This window comes from Oryctolagus cuniculus, chromosome 9, assembly GCF_051225735.1.
Source record: "Oryctolagus cuniculus isolate XC-2025 breed Fujian yellow rabbit chromosome 9, ASM5122573v1, whole genome shotgun sequence".
Taxonomy (NCBI): Eukaryota; Metazoa; Chordata; class Mammalia; order Lagomorpha; family Leporidae; genus Oryctolagus; species Oryctolagus cuniculus.
The window spans coordinates 135,015,341-135,036,510 of NC_142875.1; the positions used below are offsets into that span (position 1 = coordinate 135,015,341).

General features: G+C 49.0%; 1 long non-coding RNA gene across 2 annotated transcripts; it reads right to left on the reverse strand.

Moving 5' to 3' along the window:
• Positions 1-893: 893 nt before the first annotated feature.
• Positions 894-20,769, reverse strand: LOC149124781 (uncharacterized). Of its 2 annotated transcripts, none has more exons than XR_016213194.1 (3): positions 19,121-20,769; positions 12,466-12,658; positions 894-1,547 (listed from the first exon to the last, which is right to left on the reverse strand). It is a non-coding gene; the product is annotated as an uncharacterized LOC149124781 (long non-coding RNA). The 2 variants fall into 2 exon arrangements; XR_016213195.1 differs by lacking the exon at positions 894-1,547 and adding an exon at positions 10,790-11,030.
• Between the last annotated feature and the right edge of the window lie 401 nt (positions 20,770-21,170).

The window sequence follows — 21,170 nt, forward strand, 5'->3', positions numbered from 1 at the left end:
CCAGTTTTCACCTTTCACGTCCAACAGCGGCTTCACCGCACAGAACTCAGCGTCACTCACAGGAAATGTTACTTTGTCCCCCCCCCCGAATTTGCTCCCCAACCTTCTCTCGAAGCTTCCTCACATCATCCTCCTTTCCTGTCTAGGTATGTTGTTCCTGTTGATAACTCTGAACATGCTGCCTTGTAATTAGCTCCTATGTATCTGCCTCACAGAAGATATAGCTTGGTATCTCTGATACGAGCACCATGTCTGGTGTGGAAGTGCACTTCAAGACACACTTTTTAAAGGAACTGGGGTTTCAATTTCTGCTATTCTTATTCAGGGTTACCACGGGTGTTCTGCTATGGGTTGACTGATGTCTCCACAATTCAAAGACTGAAGTTTTATCCCTGAGAAGTGCAAAACGCAAGCTTGTGTGGAGACCAAGTCTTTAGAAAAATAAGTTAAAATTAGGTCATTTGCAGACCCTAAGCTATATGGCTGGTGTCTCACAAAAAGGTGAAACTTGGACAGATAAGACATAGAAGGATGACAACAGGGAGAAAGAAGCACAGAGATAACCCAGCCCCCTGCATGTCAAGCGGGGATGCTTGGTGCACACCCCCCCTTGCAGCTCTCCCCAGGTGCCAACCCTATCAATGCCCCAGGCTTGCAGGAGCTGCCCAGGCTGGGGACTTCGTTACGGCAGCCTCAGCAAAGCAAGACCCAGTGCGACTCAGTCATCCGTTCCTGCCTTTTGAAAAATTGCCATTTCCATTCAATGTTTACCTAAATCCCTCATCTCGACTCCGGGCCACTGACAATGGGCCTGCTGTTGGCAATCTTTCATCGTCAAATTCCTTCCTCCTAATACGTTTTCCATTTAGAAAGTCAAAATACAGTGATGAATGTGCTCATTATACTTCTTCTTTAATGCTTTCAGTAGATCCTGAAAATATACCATTACATTTAAATTTACAATTTACTTGAAGCTTCCGTTGTATTTTCTTTGGCTCTGCTATTTTTTAACCATATATTACTTTCCTCTGAATTATTTCCCCTCAAGTTAAATAAGCAATCAATGTGTTCTGTCAACTTCTTCACTCTAAACTTTCAAAACCTGCCATTCATTCATTTTTCAGACAATGAATGAGAGCCAGTAGGGTTCCACAATGGTCCCAAGGACCCAGAGTGGTAAAAGAATAAGGCCATCAAACACAAGGAGCATGCAAGTTCACATAAGGGATAAAGTGATGACAGTGGATCCCGAAATCACAGCACATAAGCAGAAGGATGTTTGGAATCTCCAAACAGCAGCATGTCACTCTATCAGAGACCTTCAGAAAAATGAGCATAATACAGGCAGCAAGGGGCATTTTGACAATGAAATGAAACAGCATCATGGAAGGCGGCTGGGGGTGTGAGGCGCTGCGGGCTTGTCCTCTTCCAAGCTCATGGTGCACACCAGCTTCGACACACTCACAGGGCAAGGAGACAGCTCAGCAAGGTAACGCATCCTGGACTCCTAGGTCTCCTTCAGAATCCCCAGACGCGGGGCTTGCCTTCTGCAAATGGATAGCATTTAAACAGGACGGAGGAATTCAGAGGAACAGGAATCACATCCGCTTCAGGCAGAAAAAGCACGGTTAAAGGAAATCAAACAGTTGGTGCGCACCGAGATCTCACTCCCTTTACTAAGTGAACAGAGCAGAGACTCCTGCAGAAGACTGACGGTTCCCTCGCTGTCCACGTGGCAGGGCCTTTCCTCACAAAGCTACCTGGGAAAGCGCCGACTGCTCCCAGAACTCGGCCTGGGAAATCCTGGCTTGCACAAAAGCCTCACAACATGGCTCCATTCTGTCTTCTTACCGCACTACCTTGTCACCTCCTGCTTCCTCATCTCCACCTAGGATCAAACCCTGCCCTGCATTTGCACAACCTCCAACTCTCGAGGTTTGACCTGGGTGGCGCACCCTTGCCTGTCCCCGTCCCCACTCCCAGTCCTTCCCATCACAGGACATTCACATTTCCTCACTCAAAACACGAGGAAACGGCCGCCGCGCCCTCCCTGGAGGCCTCCCTTACTCCCCAGGCACAACTAGTCCTTGTTCTTTCCTCTATGCCCAAGTTACCTGGGCACTTACCCACATTCCAGCACATTTCATAGGAGGAAAATTATTTGTTTGAGGCCAATATTGTGGTGCATTAAGCAAAGGGCAGCCTGGGTAGCCCATATCCCATGTTCAAATCCCAGCTACTCTGCTTCTGATTCTACTAATGTGCCTAAGAAATCAGCAGAAAACAGCCCCAGGCCTTGAGCACCTGCCATCCACATGGGAGATCTGGATGGAGTTCTTGGTTCCTGGCTTTGGCCCAGCCCAGGCCCAGCCACTGTGGCCATTCACAGTGGTGGAGTGAACTAGCAGACAGAAGGTCTCTCTCTCCCCCTCTGTAACTCTCCCTTTCAAATAAAGAAATATTTAAAAAGAAAGAAAGAAAACTGGCTGGTACCATGGCTCAATAGGGTAATCCTCCGCCTGCGGCGCCGGCACACCAGGTTCTAGTCCTGGTCAGGGCGGCGGATTCTGTCCCAGTTGTCCCTCTTCCAGGCCAGCTCTCTGCTGTGGCCTGGGAAGGCAGTGGAGGATGGCCCAAGTGCTTGAGCCCTGCGCCTGCATGGGAGACCAGGAGAAGCACCTGGCTCCTGGCTTCGGATCAGCGCGGTACGCCAGCTGCAGCACGCTGGCCGCAGCGGCCATTGGGGTGAACCAACAGAAAAGGAAGACCTTTCTCTCTGTCTCTCTCTCTCACTAACTCTGCCTGTCTGAAAAAAAAGGAAGAAAGAAAAAAAGCTGTTTGTTGGTTTCTGCTTTCCTTACTGGACTATAATCTCCTCAGAGAAAAGAACTGAATCTGGTTCATCTTTCCATTGCAAGCACTCAGCAGCACTGCTGGCCGTATACACTCTTGGTCCATGCAGTGTGCAGCACACAAGCTTACAGCATTAGTGTCTGATTGTATCTACCTACGGCTGACACCTGGAGAGCGGAAACTGAGAAAAGGAAAAGTTCTCTGACAGTCAAGTGGACGAAGGGTTTCAGAGAAGTGACGTCCATGCCTGCGAGAAGGGCTGATGCGAGAGTAGATTGTGACCTGCATGACTGCATCACCACGGGAGGAAAGATGAGATCTTCCAAGTCAACGTAAGGCCCTGCTGCTGGAGAAACAGTGATAAAAGAAAGTTGTGCACGCTTCGAGAAAGGGAACACTGGTCACCAACGGTGGCAAGCAGAGTGCGGCTTTCTTCCTCAAGTCTGAGGAATTACATAGGAGGGGAAACAGCCCAACTTTCTCAGTGCAAAGCAGCATAACTGGAGCAGCTTCCCTGAGGAAGCCAGAAGGGAGGCAGCAGGAAGTGCACGCACAGGGACACGCTCAGACAGGAGCGGCGTGTGCAGGGACGATGCTGGCTTGCCCGATGCAGCCAGCCCACTTTGTTGTCGCGCCCGGGGAGAAAGCGCTCCCTGGTGCATGGTTTTCCTAGACAAGTGGAGGGCAGGGTATCAGAAGTATTTGCTGAATAATGATTGTTCTTCTCATGTCCTTTCAAAACTGAGTTCATTGCAATCACTAGTTATCAAAGACATTTGGCACCAACCTAGGAGGGACAAGGACAAATCATAACATGTTCCTGGTAGACGTGTGTAGGAATAGTGAAGGCCCAGGAAACCACGTGACATAAAATGTGATTTTGAAGAAGGAATGTCAAGGCCAGAGAGAAAAGTCTCGAGGGGGATGGGGCACACTGGGTGCCTTCTCATTTGTGGAGTTTTCTGAGAGTAGATCGGACTTCCTCAAATTTTCAAAAGGCCAAGCAAGAGTGGATTTGTGGTGGCCCCTTTCAGTGGGCAGACTGTGGCCAGATGTAAAGAAAGACTTAGGCCAGGAGGCTAGGATCACATAGTGCTCTCCCAGGAGGGAGCTGGCTTCCCGAAGGAAGACGGTTCCAGCACGAATTATCCATTATACACAGGTTTGCTTTAGAAGATGGCTATATCAGGTGACTGCTACACGTTTTCAACCTCTAGTTCTAGGTTTAAGAGGACTGCGTTTTTAGAAATCTGTTTTACATTTTAGACAAATTAACAGATGAAGTCAAGGCCTTTAGGGAATACAGTGTAGATTTCATAAACTTCATTTTATTTCAGTGACATGTTTAAGTAGATTGAAGTATAAGTCAGGTTTTTTTTTTTAAACACATCTGGTTTTTAAAAGAATGGCTGTGTTATTTTTTTAACCATTTCTGACACCTAAAAGAATGAAAAAATCAGTAACAGAGATTTGTTCAACGGATTTAGAAGAGATTGACTCATGATTCACCAGAATGAGTTTGGGGCAGCTGACTAATGTTTTCATACCTCTGTCTCGACTAGAAGCTTAAAAAGCACACCTGTGGCTCCGCGGCCTCTGCTAACTCATGTCTGCTGAGACGCTTTTCTCCCACAAAGCCCACAGATATGAGCAGGGAGACCAAGGGTGCTGAGGAGGTCAGGGGTGACTGACGGCGACCCGCGGTCCTTCCACAGAGCCTCTTGACTTGTGCTAGTACCGAACACACGCACATGGCAAGAGCTCCTGGGGGGTGAGGGGCGGGGCTGGTGGCAGTTGTTGGCACTAAGAGTGGGCCATCTGTTAGTTTCCTCTCCGTAAAACCTCAGCACCCTCCTTCATGAATCAATTCCAGAGGTTCTCATTCTTCTCCCCAGCCGCTCCCCCCAGTATCTGAGGTTCTCTTTCTGGAGACAATGGTGTCCAAACTAATACTGAGTCTGTTCACTCCTTTTTCAGCTAACAGTGCAATACACCTCTTTCAAATTCTCTTACTAGGGTACCAGCATTGTGGCGTAGTCAGTGAAATGCCTTCTGCGATGTTGGCACCATACAGGCGCCAGTCCATGCCCCAGGTGCTCCATTTCTGATCCAGCTCCCTGCTAATGGCCTGGGAACAGCAATGGAAGATGGCCCAAGTGTTTGGACCCCTGCCTCCCACATAGAAGACCCGGATGAAGGTCCTGGCTTCAGCCTGGATCAGCCCTGGCCGTTGTGGCCATCTGAGGAATGCACTAGCGGATGGAAGATCGAGCTTTCTGTCTGTCTCCATCTCTAACTCCGAATTTCAAAATAAATAAATGAATCTTAAAAATGATTCTCTTCTTGGGTAGATATACCCATTTATGGGAAAACTACTACAAGCTTGCCACACAATACAAAAATTAATAGAACAGACTTTTGAAAGATCAAAAATTTTGGTAGTCATTCTAAACTTTTGTTTCTAGCAGTTGAATTATTTGACCAAAGAAACTGCATTGGTTCTTCTTTGCTCACCCTCCCTAGACAGTGTCTGGCTGGGAACGGCCAAGCATGGCACAATAGAGAAGGCTTTATCTCTGCTCTGAGAGAGCTTGCATCCAGTGGGAGGGTGGGACAGCATGAGAGATACAGGTGCCACACCATCAACACACAGGCCCTAGTGACAGAATGGCAAGTCACTCACAAGTCATAGTCACATTTGGGCCCCTTGCTTTCATCATTTCTTCTCTTAGCATTTTTACTGTACTAAGTCACTGAAATTTTCCCAAATTGATAAAGCCAAGATAATTAAGAGGGGCCTTCAAAAAGTACGTGGAAAACATATATTTTAAAAAAATGCACAGAGTTAAAAAACGTTTGGCACTAGGAAAAAAAAACTTTCAATTCCTTTTCCACAAACTTCTCAAAGTACCCTCATGTCACCAGACCATAGCTCATTCTGGGACTTTTGTCTCTACTATAAGTGTTTATTAAAAGGTCATGGATGACCTTTCAAGTTATTGTTGGATTTGGTAAATATAGTTGGCATTTCTCTCTCTCTCTCTCTCTCTCTCTCTCTCTCTCTCACACACACACACACACATACAAACACACATACGTTTCAGACTATGGAAAACTGTGGAATTTGGCAAAGCCCATGGAGTAACAATCCAAACAAACTGAATCTCAAATAACTTTACCGTTCACATACATGGAGACATTTATCTCCTCTCCACTATGTGTTCTTGGTCACTAAATAATACACTACTCACAATACAAGGAGTCCTTAGAAAAACACATAGGGCAAGCCATCTGCAGAGAATTTCATGGAAGCCCTATGCTATATTTGCACCACTTCAGTAAAGCAGAAAATATACAGAGAACCTCAAGCAGTGGTTCTCTGTAGTCAAAATACCTGTAGATACCTTAACTTCTTCTGTAGGGGTTTTAACAAACTGTGCCTCAGGTTTTGATATGCAGTGTATTGCTAATAACATACATTCCTAGAGAGAGATTTAAATTGTACTGGAGCAAAACACAGAGGGTCTCTCTCATCAAACAAACCACACCATCAATGTACTCTTAAAATTAAGCTAAATACTTTTATAGAATTATTGGATTATACTGGCCTTTAATTATACCAGAACTATTAGTTCTGCAGTGATTAAATCATGGGCCATGAGCATTTCCTTTCGACTCCTTATATTTAGTAAGTAATAACTTGATTGGGAAATTTTACTTTCTGTTAAAGCTTGATGTAGAGTGGCTCTAACTGAATGACGAAAAGTAGCAATGACAAGAGCCAAGCAGAACTTTCTAGGAATTCAGATTTTAAGCCCTTAGGATCCACCTTGAACTTGTTTTGGTTAATTTTAGGTTGTTATTGCTTCATATAGCTTATGCTTTTGTAGTATTCCTATAAAGTTTAAAATAACTTCAGAAATAAAATTTTTGTATTTCCTTTAACAGTTTGGATATGGAACTTGTAAGTTACTCACTGAGGGAAAAGCATATCCCATATTTGGTGATTAGAGGAAGAACACTTTCCCAACTTATTTCAGCTCACAATGGATGACTTATTCATTTGATGCAGAAATGGCTTGGAGCTTTTGTTTATTAAAATTTCATCACTTTAAGAAGTCAATAGGATATTTGGGACAAAGTACCATCACTTTTAAAGCAGAACCAATTTTAAATGTTAAATTATAAAATTCTTTTAAACTTTTGCAGCTGTCTATGGCATATGCATGTTTTAATTGCCTGTGAACATGTGAATAAATTACATATACTCCTGGGGAACAGATAGAGTGCAGTATTAACTATGTATTTAAAACTGCCTTTAATAAGGGGTCAGATTAAACACCACTAACTCAAGAGTGGAACTGAGCTTAAAGGCAAGGACAAACATTTGTCAGCTTCTCCCCATGACAGCCCATCTTTCAGTCCAATTCAGAAATGGTAACTGTCTCCCACAATATCCATACTAAGTTAGTGACTTAAATTAACCTCAGAATCTTACAAACTTTGTGGTTAAGCCTACAACATGGCCGCCCTAAGATCCAAAACTACAGAGTTTGTACGGACAATCGAGTGAACCGCTGGCAATCATTCACAGAATGTTCCCTAATGGTGGAAATGAGCTATTGAGTTTGTGCTATCATTTCAAGGCTTTGCCAATGTTTCTTGATCCTGGGGTGCAACTGTTCAGCAATTTGTGGGGATTAATTAAAGATGGAAAAGAGCGTGCCCCAAGAAAATATTGTAAAATACCCCATGCTAAAAAGATTACGTGGTTTAGGCTTGACAAATGTGAAGTGACATCCACCAGGCCCTTTTGTAGAAATGGATAAAGGAATTGGTTCATCGAGGAAAGAAAAAAAAGAGAATCCTTACCAGGAACCAATGAGAAGAACAACACGGGGTCTAAGAAGGAGCAGAGTGAAGGCAATGATTCACAGGGCTAAGCTCACCGGAGATGAAAGGGGCATTTTAATTCACTTACAGAGACCACAGATAAGGAGCCCCTGGATCAAAGCTGAGCTGCATAATGGGACGTAGCTGAGCACAGCGAGATGCAAAACATCTGTCCAGGATTCAGTGTGCACAGGATGGGCCGCGCTCACTGTGCTACGCTCTCAAGGACTCCTTCAGCTCTGCTGTGAAATCAGAACCACGAGGACCCGTGTGCCTCCCAGCTGGGACATGAAAGCCGGGCCTACGCAGCGGAGCTGCAGAACAAGGCTCTGCGTTAACTGGGAACTTCCAGCGATGTGGACGTTGCAGGCGAGATTCTCAAAGCCTTTTTAAAGGGTGATCGTTGTTAGGAAATGCGAGATATTTTAATGTTCATTGATCCAATGAATCCGTTCAAGTTCTAACCTTAGGCTCAGATACCTATGCCATTTCCCTTGCTGCCTTGCGATGGTCTTCTTACATGTGTGGTGAGGAATCAGGAGTGAAACCCAGGAGCGAACAGGTCTGTAGCATTCTGCAAAGAACTGTCTGGAATAGCTGTGAGAGGGCTCACTGGGGCAGTGCCCCTGGTGCGGGAAGCGCAGCACCCCCGGCCCTTCTAGTCTAGGTATGGGATGAGCGGCCTTAACGAGAGACCGTCCTTCCTCCGTGGACACTCGTGTCGCCTGCTTAGGCATCTCGATGTCGAGCTGACAATGGCATTTCCTGTCAAATGGCTGTAATGAAAAGTGTTTTTGGCTTTGAGGAGTTTTCTGAAAAGCTGCCTCACCCACCCAAGCACAGAACAAGGTGGGTACCTGTGATGGACACTCCTACAACGAGGCCCCCGGGACGCTCCTACAACGAGAGGACATCCGAGTGACACTCAGTGAGAACGAGAGCCTTGCAGAGGATGGGCTGGGACCTGGGCAGTTGCTCAAGAAAGGACTTCTGCACTGCAGCCTGGGGACTGGCTAGACAGCAGCGACTGCAGGGTAAGGGCGCAGAGCGGGCAGGACGTGCTCACAAGCCTACAGGTACAGACCTGAGCCACGGGCACGCAGAAGCCTGGCGTTACTGCACAAGTGTGTCACCCACGTGACCGACACAGGTGCATCATCGCAGGGACAGGCACGGGGAGTGGGGGACTTAAAAGGGACACTTGCTTCCTGGCTCTCACTAGTGACACCGATTTTCCTTAGTGTTTTGTCCGGAATTGCTAGGTTTCTCAATTTAAGAGAACCCAGAAATCTAAATTTTCATGTAAGACCCACTGTTAAAAGAAGCCTGGGGAATTAAGATTTCCTGAAAACACTACAGAGGCCACAGAGCTAAACTTGGCAGAGCAGGAGACATTCTGGTATCGTGGGTACCTCCACACTAGAGGTGAGCCCTTGGAGAGAGGCAGCGTAGCTGCAACACACAAAAACCATGGGTCCACAGCGGGGGCTTGACACCCAACGTGAGCTCCCAGGGATCTGACGGTGTCACGTGTGAGACACTGACACTGCTCAGCAGGACACCGACAGGCACCTTTGGTAAAAGGAGCCCTCTGGTCCCCAACTGGCAGAGCCCACAGAGGCCACAACTGTTTGCTTCCCTGGAGTCTGAGACTCAGGGTCAAACTCCCTTCCCCAGCCGGGCTCCGTCCTCACCCCACCTCTGCCCTTGCCTGATCATCTTCATTCCTGTCTCCCAGCAGAGCTGGGAGGTAGGGCATTGTGGGGCTGATGGGACCGTGGGGGAGTCACAGGCATTGGGTGTCTACCTGAGCTTCGCCTACTCCTGAGGTAGCCCGTGCTTGGAAGATTGCCTATCCCATGTGATTTTGCCATGTGGCCCTGCGCCAGGCAGAAGAGGTTAGAAGACAAACACCTGGCCTTGCGAAACTCTCATCATAACCTGTTAGGCCTGGTGCAAGAGTCCTCTGGCTCCCTGGAAACGGACTCCATCTCTTAATGCATAAAACTGCTGACCAAACGATCAAACGCATTTTCCTGTTAAACAAGAAAGTGAGAATATCTACAGAGACCACCTGTCAGTACAGGATATATTAACTACAAAGAAAAGCACTAACTCAAGGTGTGAGGATGTCTCTTACCCCCTCAGAAGTGTGTCCTCGACCTATTTGGCTCTCGTCTGACCTGTCACAGCATACACTCAGCAGCATTCTTCACTGCTGGGGCTCCGCTCATGGCCAGTGCACCAGTGAGCAGCCAACACTTCCGCCCCCGTCCCATAGCCCAAACACGCCTTCATCCCCTCTGACCTCCGCCCCCACGTCCCTTCTTCAGGTCACAGGTGAGCGGCACCTCCCCTGACCTGCCAAGTCCAGCCCAGATCTCCTCCCTAGGTACTCCTGCTCTGCCTGTTGTCTGCTCCCGTCACAGAAGGTGTTCCTTCCTGTGTTCGCTCAATCAGCTAAGCATCGACTGTTAGGTGCACACAGGTAACTTCTGAGCTGGGAGGCAGTCTAGTGTAGGGGAAAGAATGCTAACTAGGCACCCCTAAAATGTAACCTTTAACAATGGCAACCAGAGGCCGGCACGCAGCTCGATAGGCTAATCCTCCGCCTGCAGCACCGGCACACCGGGTTCTAGTCCCGGTTGGGGCTCCGGATTCTGTCCAGGTTGCCCCTCTTCCAGGCCAGCTCTCTGCTATGGCCCGGGAGTGCAGTGGAGGATGGCCCAAGTGCTTGGGCCCTGCACCCGCATGGGAGACCAGGAGAAGCACCTGGCTCCTGGCTTCAGATCAGTGCGATACGCAGGCCGCAGTGCGCCGGCCACTGGAGGGTGAACCAACAGCAAAAGGAAGACCTTTCTCTCTGTCTCTCTCTCTGTCCACTCTGCCTGTCAAAAAACAAAAAAACAACACACACACACACACAACGGCAACCAGCACAGAAGAGATGCATGGTGCCTTGAGAGCCCCAGCCAAGGGCATCCAGGAAGGGCATGTGATGGGTAGGAGCTAACTGGGCAGAGGGAAAGAAATAGAAACCTTAGCAGGCGGAACAGTACATTTTATTATTTTGTAAGCGTCTCTTGTTACTCTCCCTCTATATAGGAAACTCCCTGGCATCTGGTAGATTCCCAACAAATATTTGCTAATTCCACGCCAACTTCAGTGCTGGATGGTGAGAGAGGCCCACAATGGAATTTCACAACTCTGCTCTCAGCCAGTGTTGACAACAGCATGATCTGCAGATCACTCTCCGAGCTCCACCTGCATCTGCTGCCTTGGTTCTGTGATGAAGCGTGAAGACAGGTGTTTATAGACGCTCCCCCAGATGGTGTCTAGGTACCCTGACTTTTTAAAACCCTTGTTCTAAGCCACAAAAACAGCAATGCTGGGCATTCGATTGGAATCAGAACCGCAGTCAAGAGTTGGGAATCTAGACAACAGGTTCAGCAACCTGGCAGAGGCTGGAAAGACAGCAACAGACTCCTACTTATGTGGACTACAGATTCACAACAGCGTTCAGTACCAAACAATGGCATGATGGACACACAATGTCCCAGGCTCTGGGCTGAATGGTTTGCATGAACTGTATGCACTTAAACCTCTCAGTGACACCACACCAGGGCATTGAGCTTATCCCTAGACAACAGAGGAGACTGAGCCATGGGGTTAGTCATGAGGCTGCCCAAGGTCCCACAGCTAGCAGAGTTTGATAAAGAAAAAAAAAAAAAGCTGGACAGTTTGCCTCCAGCAGCAAGCACGGGGAGATGACTTCTCTGCAGACTCAGTCCTGCTGAGTGGGAGCGGACACAAGAGAGGCCTGGGCCGAGGAGACTCCCCTGGTCTTGCTTGCACCGCTGGGAGGGCACCCGTTCTGGCTCAGAACTGGGGACGGCAGAAAAGGTGGAGGAGCCTGGCTTCCTGAAAGCCTCCAGGATTCCTTTGGAGAGGTCAGTCCGGTGGGCAGACGGATGCTGTCCCCTGCAGGGTCCACCTGCTCTGACGAGCTCCTGGAGCCGGGCATGCACCCTGCCCTGCCCTCCTCCTCCAGTCCCCAGCCCTCAGGAGCCCTTTGGAGAGGTCAGAGACCTCAGTGTGGTGGGCAGAGGATGCTGTCCCCTGCAGGGTCCACCTGCTCTGACGAGCTCCCGGAGCCAGCCAGCTTGCTCCTGTGGGAAGTTCACATCCACTCACCAGATTGACACGCTTTGGGGTGTGGAGGGCACTCCCAGCCCCATCCAGGTCTCCCTTTCCCTGCTGGGGAGCACAGAATTCAGAGAGCAAAATGGCTGAGGACCTGGCTTCCAGCACTAGAGCGGAGTCCAGTCGCCCTGCCTTGCTGCAACTTCAGTCTCTCCTAGTGACTGTCTCGGAACCACCCCACCAGCCCCGAGCCTTGGGAACAGTGCCCTCCCCTCGTCTCTCACCACCCCGAGACTAAGGGTTCCTGTCCACTGCTGGCTGAGAGCTATTTCTGTCTGAGGGACAGGGTGGGCACGGTTGCTGGAGAGAGGGTTAGCTGTGTAGTTCATGAGGACCTGCAGCAACGGATCTGACATCTGAAAGCTCCTTCAGAGAAATTAGGAAATTTCTTCTCAGTGTTGGACTGCAGCAGAAACTTGAGGAAAACAGGAACCTATCACTGGGCACTCCAAAGGAAGAGCTCACCTTATTTAAAAAAAAAAAAAAAAAAGTGTTTCCATCTCACTCCATTCTTACCAATCTGTGGAAGTATGGGATTTTTGGTGATCAGCTGTAGGAGTTGGTATTTTTCTTTTAGTTCGTGGTGTCAGTCCAGCTCTGATGACAGATCAGTGTTGTTACAGAAAAGCTGCCTCCAATCTCTCATTACCAGGAAAATGTGCAGAGTCAGAGGCCGCTTGTGCAGAGTCGCTTCACTCACAGGAGACACCTGGGGTGGGCAGGGGGACACAGGCAACACATGATCACGGCCTCAGGCGGACATGTCAGTCCATCTTCAGTGGAAAGACTGATCCCCCAGCCACTGGGAGGTGTCCTGAACACAGCGTCCTCCAGCAGCCATCTGCGGATGGAATGGCGGGGTCTGGGAAAACTGACTCCCCCAGGGCCGTCTCCTTCCAAGGCCAGCCCAGTTCGAGTGATGTGCCTTCAGGGGGTGCTAAGCCCAGCCTCCGCACTGTAACTCAGGGTACTGCGGAGCCCCTGAGGCTGGGCTGGGCACTGCTCTGTGACCGCATCACGGCCACACTCCCTCTGCCCAGTCCCTCCTCCTCCTCCCCACTCAGCTGCTGGGGGAGCAAGGACATGAGGCCACGTCACGTTACACCAGTCTCCAGCTTTCACAGGTTCTTCTGTTTAAATTCCCAAGAAAACGTTATTTACAGAAATATGTTAGAATTTAAGTAAACAGAACAATTTTAGAAGTTGGTTTTAGGGTGTGAAGAATATATTTGCCTTAGGTTTAAACAATCTCAAGAGCAACTGTGGAAAATGGAAAAAACTGATGATTTTAATAACATTCTGTGTGATTTCTATAATTGTTGTTGCTAAGATACTATCTGTGTGTTTTTTCCCAAAGATAACACAGAGATATGTAAGTCGGGGGTTATTTGCTGGTAGAAAAAGAAGAACATCCGATGCTGGCTCAGAAGAGAGGGCAGGCATGGCACGGAGAGACTCAGCCTCGCGGGACCCAGGCACACACAAGGCCGTGGAGATGGCTATGTGTACAGCAATGGCTCTTTCGTGCATATTTTCCCAGGGTCCGGCTCCATGGAAGAGGCACGCCTTTATACAGGAGAGGAGTCAGCAACGCACACAGCCTCCACTCTCCAAAGTTCTCCACTGAACAACGTTGCCTGCTCTCCTCCTGTCCCAGGCACAGAGCACGGAGTTCGGCCTCCACGTGCGTCCTGCCGGGTGGACAACTGAGCACACGTGCCGCAACAACGATGTGTTCTCAAGTAAATGGAAAGCAGTTCCACTCAACATTTCTCTAGTTGCTCAGTTAGGAAGCCCTGAAAACATAGTGGAGTGACATTTTCTAATAACATTTTGCTGGAGTTATCAAAGGAGTAAAACACTATGAATTCGGCTGACACCGCGGCTCACTAGGCTAATCCTCCGCCTAGCGGCGCCAGCACCCCAGGTTCTAGTCCCGGTCGGGGTGCCGGATTCTGTCCCGGTTGCCCCTCTTCCAGGCCAGCTCTCTGCTGTGGCCCGGGAGTGCAGTGGAGGATGGCCCAAGTGCTTGGGCCCTGCACCCGCATGGGAGACCAAGAGAAGCACCTGGCTCCTGGCTTCGGATCATCACGGTGCACCAGCCGCAGCACGCCAGCCACGGCGGCCATTGGAGGGTGAACCAATAGAAAAGGAAGACCTTTCTCTGTGTGTCTCTCTCTCTCACTGTCCACTCTGCCTATCAAAAAAAATTAAAAAAAAAATAAAAAAAACACTATGAATTAACATTTTTCCATTTATCCATCAACGTTTTCAGTCAGGCCAAGTAGACATAGGGGAGCTATCTGGTGTCATGCTGAAAACAACATTTCTAAGTAAAGACATGAGCACAATAGTATCTAAGTTGAATTCTCAGAGCATATATTTTAATTTTGACTTTATACTATACAGCAATTATGTCCAATATCCCAAGAAAAGGAAAAAATTTGCCTAGCTTCCCTAATTATATCCAATCATTTGTTACAATTAAACTTCTAATTATATACCCCATGATTATGGGTGGATTTGTGTTTACATAGAGTTACAGGGTTATTGAGTTATAGGGTTATTGTGGATTCATGTTTACATGGAGTTACAGGGAAAACTGATGATTAGGCAGCTCAGACACAACTTCCGGAAGTAACAGGCTGGTCCTTGTACCCTAGAGGGTGCAGCGTCCTCCTCACGCACCGCCCAGAGTTTCTTTGAAAGGAACAGCGTCTTTGAAATTTAGTTGGTGTTTAGAAGGGGTTTTCCAAAGTTTCTAAAGTGATATCAACAGAAACACAGAAATACTTTTATGTAATGTGAAATTCTGGTTGCAATACACATTTTAAAATGCAAAAAAGTCACACCCTTAAAAAAATCACAACTACGTTATCTATTTAATTTCAATTCTACTTCTGCATTCATTCTCTTAATTCAAAGAACCTGATTAAAATGTGCCCTGAATAAAAATGATCCAAGACTCTGTTTTTGGACCCCTTGACTCGTGGCTTGATTGAAACATGAATAGATGGAGCTCCACTTGCACTTCACACAAATATTTTATACTTTATGTACTTTTTTTAGACTGTGTAAAAGTTATGTGTGATTAGTTCCAAATGAGATCAAAGGATTGGTGATTTAACTTAAAAGTCAAACAATACAAAAGCAGTAATGAAAAGGAATCCACAGCAGAGTTGACTTTACCAAGTGTTTTGACTTCAGCTGTGACTGTGATGTGTGTGTGTGTGTGTGTTTGTGAGAGAGAGAGAGAGAGAAAGAGAGAGAGATGCGAGCGGTGCACCCCGCAGAAAGCGCAGGTTTCAAGTCGTGAGAGCGGCTGGCACTGTGAGGGGGCATGCGGGCGGTGGCACAGGTGAGGCTCTCCGCAGGGGTGCGCTCCCAGGCTCCTTCTCCCAGCAGGCCGCGAACGCCCAGGGCTGTCACTGGCATTTGCCATCGAAGCCTCTGGGACTCGGGAGTCCCAGGCCGGGCAGCCAGGCACTGTCCCAGTGAGATGTGTGGCGGCGGCGGCAGCGACAGCCGGGGTCTCCCGTGCAGAGCTGTCGTGAGGACTCACCGCGAGAAGGTGCAGGTACCCCCCAACGACCCTCCCGTGTCCGATGAGGAAGCAAACCTCGCATCATTTGCCTAGCAAGCTGCACAGCTGGGGCTTGCAACCAAACCATCCCTTGGGGAAGCCCTGAAGCCTGTTCATTTTATCTCACAGCTGCCTCTCATAAACTTCCTAAGGGCTCCTGTGCATAGGCCAGGCTTAGTCCTGGGGCCTGGGATAGGATTAAGACAAAAAAAAGAAAAAAAAAAAAAAAACAGAAAAAGAAACTCAGCTTCTGGGTGAAAGGTCGTGGGAGAGGCGCATGGGGGTGGCCAGGACACCCCTCTCTCTTCCTCCTCAGAGCCCCCTGCCCGGCCCTGCATTCGATGATGCTGCAGCCGATCTTCGATGTTCCTTCATCAGCCAAAACCACTTCCCCAAACCCCACGATTTCTCCCCTCAGACGGCTGCTGTGTGCACACTCTTCTCCCCGTGCCCCCTGCTCACTCAAGGCCTGGTGCTGTGCCAGGGAAAGTGGGCTGCGTGCCCGTCTTCTGGGACTCGGAGCTTGGTGATGTTCGTGAGCTGGTAGCTAGAAGCCATCCTCTATGGGTGTGCTAATACCGCAGAAATCAGCCAACCCCGCGAGCTGGGGCTTATCTTCCCCAGCAAGCCTGCTGTTAATCATTAGCTGTGCTGGCCTCATCCCTCACGCTCAGCCCTCCTGGGTCTGTGCTGTGCGGCACAGGACGCGCCTCTTCACAAGACACCAGCCAGATCACCATGGCGCACAGCACAACTCTGCCCACTCACTCGCTAGCCCCCTTCGTCCACACTGTCCTTCCCTTCCCGTCAGCTCAGTGTCACCCAGGCCAGTGCTGGCACCGATCTGGGACCCACGCCCTTCCACTCCCCGCCTCACCGCATGCCTGTGTCCTGCCTGGAAGCCTCCCTCTTCATCTTCTTGTCCAAAGCGTACCCCTTCTTTGTGGCCTAGACTGAATTTCACACTGGCCCAGAGCTCCCATCTGATGTCCAGTCGGTGCCCTGACCTAGCATTTCATTACTCTCTGTTCTTCAGGTCACTATTCTACAAACTCCTTAAAAGCAACATCAACTTTTTCTCTTATTTGCATTTCCACAAATCAGATAACCTACATGAGAACTCAACAAGTTCTCCCAGACACCGGCATAGCGGTAGAGGGTTAAGCAACAGCTTACAACTCCAGCACCCCATATGAGTGCACCGGTTCGAGTCCCAGCTACCCAACTTCTGACCCAGCTCTCTGCTAACACACCTGGGAAAGCAGTGGAAGATGGCCCAAGTACTTGGGTCCTTGCCACCCCCAGGCGAGACCAGGATGGAGTTCCTGGCTCCTGGTTTTGGCCTGTTCCAGCCCTGGGAGTAGACCAGAGGGTGGAAGCTCTCTGTCACTCTGCCTTTCAAATAAATAAACAAACTTTAAAAATTATATTTTTTTAAAAAAGAACTTCACCCAGCCCAATGGCTTCCAAACACGTTTTCAATGGTGTTGAAATCCCACCCTTGGGTGGATTCTGGACTGCGTTCCTGTTGAGCCAGCTGGTGCCCAGCCCTCCTGGTCCACAAGGTCAGAGGGCTCCGTGTGGAGGGAGCCCTTTTGCAGGCATCCAGCAGCCTCCACTGCTGCACACAAAGGCATGGGGCAGCCATGGCCCAGACCTTCGCAGCTTTGCCAGAACATTCCAAACAAAACACAATAGGGTTTCTTTCTATTTCTGGTCAACACTTCCAAATGAAATAGCATGTCCTGTGTTCAGCTGTGAAAAAATAATGAAAAAGCATAGGAAAAAGCTGGATGAATAAGCTCTATTTTGTGGCATATAATCAAATACAGAGTTCCAAATTACAGTTGTTTGAGGAAATAATTACATGTACGAATGCCATAAAAGGAGCCTTCATATCATAAGTGTATGCATTTCAATAACACTCACTTTTGCATGCATGTGTGCACCTGCGTGTGTGAATGTCACTTCTTGGTAAGGACACCCTTATTCTGCAACAAGTCCTCCTACCAATTTGCATGGAAAATGACCTCTGCTGCATGAAATGATGGTGGGGAAGAATGCAGCTGTTCCTTTAAAAGCTTTAATTGCCCAATCAATTACCCTGTACCCTCCTACACCCAAGCATTAGATCCACATATCTGTGTATATGTACCCCAGTCCATTTGGGTTGCTAGGACACAATTACCACATAGGTTGGGTAATCTATAAACAACAGGAATCTACTGCTCACAGTTCTGGAGCCCGAGAAGTCCAGGGCCAAGGCACCAGCAGTGTCTGCCACAGAGACAGCGTCTTTCGTTGTGTTCTCACATGGAGGAAGGGTCCAGGCAGCTCTCTCCGACCTTTTCCGTAAGGGCACTAGCGCCTAATCACTTCCCAAAGACCCCAGCCCTCAACACCCCCACAATGGGGAGTGGGTTTCAGCCTGGATTGTGGAGGAACACAGTCAAACCCGGCAACATCTACACACGTCTGTATCTACGTACGTGCAGTTAAAGGGTAACTCAGATCTGGGATGTCCACATCCTATCTGTTGCTCAGATCTTCAGGACTGACCTGGACTGGCTCCCCCAGGGAATCTGTGAGCCCTCGGAATATCCTGCCTGATACAAGCATCTTAGTATACCTGGGCCTTGGGCCACGTCAGTTTCCGACAACTCTGGGATTTCTGGTGATCTATGGTGACTGTTCTGTTTGCCTGGGACTCTGGGCCTGCCCCTGGGAGCGATTAGAGATTGAGGAGCTAGGCTCCCTGCGTGCATGGCTGATCCCCAGTACTGACCCTGGACACGCAGGCTCCAGCGAGCTTCCAGGCTGGCCACGCCTGCTGTCACACACTGCTGCTGGGGGGATTCAGCCTGTCTGCTGTCTGTGACTCCGCAGGGGAGTCACCTGCAAGCTTGCACCTTATCTCCAGGCTCCACCCTCTGTACCCTCTGCTGTAGCAAAGCACCACTGCGGGTACGGTTTACACCAGGCATGCCAGCCTGTCCAGCAGGGCCAACGCCCCGCGCAGCGGCACCTCCTCGTGGTGCCAAGGAGCAGCCTTTCCCTAAGTGGGGGCGAGTAGGCAATCCGAGAAGTCAAAGGCCTCATGCCCCGACAAACAGGGTCTACAGCTGAGGCTGCTCATCTGTCCAGAGTCCCCGTGAAACACTCATGGCTGAGCGTTCCTGTGGCAGTTTGTCAAGAAACTCAGAATACGCAAAGATAGATCGGATAAGGTTCCTACCCTCATATTTACCATCTAATGAGGGAGATGGGTCTTGAGCTGCACAGGGACGAAAATGCAAAGAACTCACTAGAAAACTGAAATGTAGCAGGACTTCATTTCTTACTAACAACAGAGCAGTAAAATCAACATTTACCGGGAGGCAGAGCACCCGGGCACTTTAGCTCCCCTGGGAGAAGCCATGCTACTCAACCTCACATCACCTACACTGCTTGTGTGTAAAACATGGCTGATAATCTAATCGTAGCATCCACCCCCTAGGGGAAAACGAGCCCACATGTGCATGTGTTTAGCCAAGGTCTCCAGTGCAGTAGGAGACACAGGAGTGCTGGGAAGGGAGCCGTGGTACTTACAGGTAACGTCCAGTGCCTTGTTGTTGCTATCCGGACTCCTTTATCATCCTTAATACGTCTCAGACCTCAGGAGGACTTGAGCCAGTTGATGTTGTTCAGCCTCGTTTGAAGTTGGGACAAAAGAAAAACGGAGGAGGGTGTGGGGAGCAACCCGGACTAGACTAAGTTACTGGAATTAAGACTTATTCTATGCATCTGCTCTCCCACAATATGGCGCTGAGAAGGGAAACAGCTTCTACGCAGCTGCCTCCAGTTCAACCAATAAACTGTAGGACCTGCTCCTGATTGGAGGAGAGCGTGTGGGTAGCAGAGTTGGGATTGGTGGAAGGACTATAAAGGAGGAGAGACAACATGCACCAGGAACATCTAAGGGGAACATCTAAGAGGAACACCTGTGCAGCCCCCGAGAGAGCCGGCCGGCGGTGTGCCGCTCCCCAGCGGAAGTGGGGAAGGTGGCAGGGGGAACCGCCCTTCCACGGAGGTGGAAGGGACGGTAGCCAACCCGGGAAGGACCAGCAGCCAACCCAGGAAGAACCAGCAGCAAACCTGGGGAGGGCCGAGCAGACGAAAGAACAACGCAGAGTCCTGTGTCGTTCCTCCACGAAGACGGGGAGCGACAGGAGGGAAAATTCTGTCTCCTGTTATCATGGCTTTCCCGCACCACCTGTAGAAGGAACGCTTCCTTCCGGGTGCACAGAAAACTGCATCACTACGGAGTGACTTCCCCTCACACAATCAAGCACGGGCGAACGTTTTACGAATCCCGAGCCACAGGTGAGGACAGGAAAGCCGACTTTAAAGTCTGTGGAACAGGCTTTAGTTGTAACCCAAGTTCAGATTGCCTCAGTCAAATCAGGGCGCCATCAACACAACCGGGAAGTGCCAGGGGCTCACGCATGTAGCAGCCGTGAAGTGGCCACCACCGCACAGCTGGCCTCTGCGGCCCAGAAGTGGACAGGATCCACGGAAATGCTAGCATGCGGTGATTGCCTCAATTCCGAGAGGGGAGAGTGCCAGCGCACAAGGACACTTTCTGTCTTTGTGGTGCCTTCAACTAACCCAGCGGAGAACGTAAGAACCAAGACATGTGCTAGTTAGGTGTCTGCCAGTCCTGCATGTTCAGGGCAGCAGGCGCCCCGTGCACACCGACGGTGCTGCATGCGCATCAGTCTGTAGTTATTTTCCTGAAACGACAGACAGGCTCCTTCACCTCCTCTTCTCTTCCCTTTCACCCTACTGATTTGCGAAGACGTTCCTACAAGTGGACCCAGGATCTTAATGATTCACCCGCAGCCATCACTGCCTCCTACCTGCACGAGGGGTCAAAGGTTAACACTGCTGCTTTCCCTCTGTTATGACCCCCTGCCTGTTTGGAAATGACTTTTGGAAACCCATCCAATAACAGCCTTCACTGGCTCACTTCAAGATACTAGAAAACGCTCCAGTTACTAAGATTATGTCTCAGTGAATGAGCAAGTTAGACAGCCGTATTTTATAACATCTGCTAAATGTATCTTTTGCAATATCTATTAAAAATACAAAAACAAGAGGGGCCGGCGCCATGGCTCACTTGTTTAATCCTCCACCTGCGGCACTGGCATCCCATATGGTGCCAGGTTCTAATCCCAGTTGCTCCTCTTCCAGTCCAGCTCTCTGCTGTGGCCCGGGAGGGCAGTGAAGGATGGCCCAAGTGCTTGGACCCTGCACCCACATGGGAGACCAGGAGGAAGCACCTGGCTCCTGGCTTCGGATCAGCATAGCTCCAGCCATTGCAGCCATTTAGGGAGTGAACCAATGGAGGGAAGACCTTTCTCTCTGTCTCTACCTCTCACTGTCTAAATCTATCTGTCAAATAAATAAAAAAAATTTACAAGAACAAGAAAAAGTGACTCTGTGAAAGTGCAAAATCACCAAGTATAAAGTAAGGTTAAAAAAAAAAAAGCCAGTGAAAAAATAAAAACTACCTCATTAATCCTAAAGAAAGAAGGATATAAAAAGTAAAATAAATATCCAATAACAAATCGTAAACAAAACACAGTAAATACAAAAC